The sequence below is a fragment of the Neolamprologus multifasciatus genome, chromosome 13 (genome assembly GCF_963576455.1).
Source record: "Neolamprologus multifasciatus chromosome 13, fNeoMul1.2, whole genome shotgun sequence".
Taxonomy (NCBI): domain Eukaryota; kingdom Metazoa; phylum Chordata; class Actinopteri; order Cichliformes; family Cichlidae; genus Neolamprologus; species Neolamprologus multifasciatus.
This window is the reverse complement of record NC_140451.1, coordinates 1,262,928-1,267,218: the sequence shown is the minus strand read 5'-3', so window position 1 is coordinate 1,267,218 and position 4,291 is coordinate 1,262,928.

The following is a 4,291-nucleotide window of genomic DNA, read 5'->3' as shown; positions in this document are numbered from 1 at the left end:
CATTGACCACATTTATCCTCTATATTATTAGTATACAGCATTCATATCATACCATATGAGCCTAATGGAACATTTCACAGCTCCTCTCTGCACACCTACACTTTGATCACTATCATGCAAATCTGTGAATCCCACACTGGTAATGGCACACACTAACAATGATACAGGCTACTACATAGCCCACTTTAATGCTTCTTTTAGGTGCCTTCCAGTCACACGTTCCATTTATTGGCGATGCTGCATATTTTCCAATACACGACTTCTACTGTATATCATGGATGTGCTCGCATATCCAGTAATAACCACATAAAGCTCTTGGAATGTTAGACATTCCTAGCATATTTTGGTGATGCCATACTGGAGTCTTGGTCCTGGAGCAGATGTAGCCTTGGTGGCTTTATTGCCATTGTTACACCTGACTGGGAAATTCTGAAAATCGTGCTTCTAATGTAAGAGTTAAAGACGCAACACTGTTTCCAACTTGTAGTGACACTTAGTCTGGAAGGAAGTCTTCTCACCACGAGTCACCACATCCTCACAGCCGGGGGAGGGGGGGGTCCTATATCAGTCACTTTAATTTCACCTGGTGTTATATTTCCACTGTGTGCATTCAAATCGGACGTATGATAAATTCGAAATGCACAGGGGTCGTGTCATTTCCAAAAACCACTCCTCACCTTTTCTTTCTGCTCCTGTGTTTGTTTGAGCGTATAGCTGTGAATGATGTACTTCAGTTTTCCTCCTGCGTGTGTGTAGTTTTGCCAAAGGTCCTCGTGTTGTGAGGCGTTCATTTAGCTACAGTTTTGTCGTGTCTATAGTGGAATTCTGATGCATAGCTTTTTGGGGGGGGGGTTTCCACACATCTTTACTAATAACTGCCCAAGTTTTTCAGAGGTGTTTCCCTGTGGTTGTCAGTTTAGTCTGACTCCTGTAGCAGTTATTTCAGCGTACCGTATTCTAATTCTGATTTAACTTGAGGTCTTTTGGATAATACCAAACCCAGACTAGTACTTTGACTCCCAGTTAAGTAGACAACCTGAACAATCCTCTAGATTTGTTCTATATTCAAGTACAACAGCATAGTTTACGTAGGCTCCGATGAGGTTGGGCTTAACATGAAATATGTAACCCTTGACACACTTTTGTAATTTGAATGAATGAGGTTTGTGTTTCTTTCAGTACTAGCTAATGTCTAATGCTCAGTTTCTTCCACATACTCCACATGCCTTCCTCACTTTGGCTACAGCTTAGCAGATAACATAGTTTGGCAGTAACCAGAATTACAATGTCTATGCACCTATCCACATGCACAAAGCAATCCTGTGCTGCAAAACCTACAATACATCACCCGACGTAATACCAGTACTGCTATAACAGTGCAGGAGGTGTGTGTGTGTGTGTGTGTACGCGCGCACATGCTCAACAACGCTCCACAGGTATTCATTAAACGCTACAAGTTCCAACCTGAAGTAAAGGCAGTGAATGTAACATGAATGGAAGACCAGTGTGTGTTCTTCCTCCATTTCCCAGATTCTAGAAAAATCATCCCCCAGCTAACAGACATGTATAAACAACACCCCCCTCATCTGCGCACCTGCACCCTCAACACCTGCATACTTGCTATATACTGTCACCTTCTGCTCGTTTGACTGGAAACCCAAACAAATATGTTCTTGTTTTTTGGGAAATCCATTACTGACTATGTATTTCTTTCATTTCTAAAAACCACAAAACCGCTGCTCCTTCAGAAGCCTCCATCATGTGTATGGACAGATATTAATGCCAGTGGCAGATATGGGACTGCTACATCAGTGCTTCATATGGAGCTCAACTGATCATTGTGACACATTGTGTAAAAGATTTTAGAGATTGAAGTAAAGATGATTTAATGACATTTTAATTCCTTTATATTCTTCTCTGAACCTTATCTTTAAACTTCCTTTGTGATTAAATTAAACTTGAATGGAAAAGATGAAACACGAAGGACACCAGCCCTCACATCAATGAAAATCATGACTCAAAATCCAAAGGAGTATTTCCTTCTACATTTGTAAATATTTTGTAGCCAGCAGCTTTAGCCTGCTCTGGTTTCCTGGTCCTCTGAGGAGGACAGGATCTTCTAGTCACCAGAGCCAGTATTTCTGCCACGATACCTCTGCAGCAGCTCAATGCTGGGATGGTCCCACTCCACCTCTCTCACCACTCTCATTTGTGGCTCTCATGTTGACGATAATAGTAATAATTGTTATTATTATTGTTGGTAGAAGTGGTGGTATTAACTTATGTAAGAAAACAATGTCTCCCATATGTGCGGTTAGACATGCTTAACGAGCTTATTAGAACCTAGAAATCCAGTTTTACTCGTCTGCTGGTAATAATGAGGATGGAACAAAGTTAGCTGTTGTGCCATGTTATTACTGTAAGCATCTATTTTAACCCCAATAACTGACCTTTGTTAAACTGTGACTCCTTAAACACAGTTTTCTATCAGTAGATTGGAGTCAATAAAATGTGATGGCCTTGTCTACATGTGCTCCACCAATTATATGCTGCCTTTATAATTTAAGCAACATACAACATAATACACATAAGTCGTGTCCAAATTCATGGGCCGCATCCTCCTGAGGACCCGGCCTTCGCGGTCTATGTGGGCCGGGTCCTCAGAAGGTCGGTCGAGCCTTCTGATCAGCGTCACCGCTGTCTCGGTGGAGTTTAATAAACTCGTCTGTCTTGTTATCTAAAATATAACAGGACACTGGAGTAAATTCTCGACCGTCTCACACTTCTGTTTAATCAGTTTTAATCAATCAGATTTATTAATCAGATTAATAAAGTTTTATTTATTCTAATAATCTAATAACTTTAATCTCAGCCAAACCGATTTACTCACAAACAACTAAAACACTGAAAAAAAGCCCAACAATAAAACTTTTAAGTTGTCTAAGTGACTTATATATTACGTTTAAACTGAGTAGCGAAAGACTGCGGGGGTTTGAAAATGATGTGCCGGGAGTTGTGCCGTTCTGGGCGGATCCAGTGACCCTCGAGCTCCCGGCGAGCTATCGAGCTGGTGGGTAACAGACGTCTCCGAAAACGTCGGCGCGCTTTTGAAAATATGCGATATCTTGATAAACCGAGCAGATATTTGAGGTTTGCACAGCTACTTTCTCGCCTGAAAATATGTTAAAAGTTTATTTTGTGACCCAGAAAGAATAATAAGAGTAATATTAAAAACTTAGTAGCAGCCGCCATTGTTGAAAACTGGAATTGGCTGAGCCGCGCTATGAATTCTGGGATATGGTGGGCCACGAAGGACACACCCGACCCATCCTTCAAATTCGGGGAAAAGGAGGACGCATTTGTCGGCTGCGAGTCTACACATTTGGACAGCCTTCGTTGCGTCGCTGTGACGTAATCGGTCTACAAATGCGGCCTCAGGAGGATGCAGCCCATGAATTTGGACACCCCCGTAGTTTTTGCTCTACGCTGAGCTTTGCACAACATATATGTAACCAGTTTGTGCTTCACCCGCTGCAACAGTTTGGCCCAAACAGACTCAGACAAACAACGCCTCTGTGTTGTGTTTTTTAAGAAGGCAACGAGTCTCTGATTGATCGTTGCCACTTTATTTCCTGAATGGAAACAACGGTGTTGTATCAGTGCAGGGTTTGCCACACACCACTCTGCACAGCACACTACGGCAGACTGGCAGCGATTACTGCAGCCAGCCACACCGAGAGATAGAGGTTTAATGCAAAAAAAGAAAAGAAAAAACAATTCTGATTAAAGTGCAAATTTATGAAATAAACATACAAAAGACATAAAATGATCTGTAAATAATGTGCTATTTGCAAGAAGGGGCCAGGTTATAGCAGGTTGGCCTTATTATGAAGAAAAGCCATAAGTAAGAGGTCAACTGAATCCGCTTATTGCTAACTCCAGCTACAGGAAGTAGCAATAACATTATCTTGGCACAGGGCTGACTTGTGATAAGGTGAATGTAGTACATTCATGAATCAGACATTATCCAGATAACATGTGTAGAAATAGCTGCAGAACAAATAAAAAGGGAGAATTTTCTCACAGCTGTCTCTTGAAATGTGTGTGAATGTTACTGATTTGTTACAATTGAGTGATCTAATATTTAAAAACGGCTATTTGAAGTTTTGAATTTTGTCTTTTATACATCCCTCAGTTCCTGTTCTGGTAAATGTTTTACTCTTTATTCTTTCTTTTTTTTTAACCCTTTTTTGTGTACTTCCTGTTTTATTTTGACATTTTGATTCCCGGT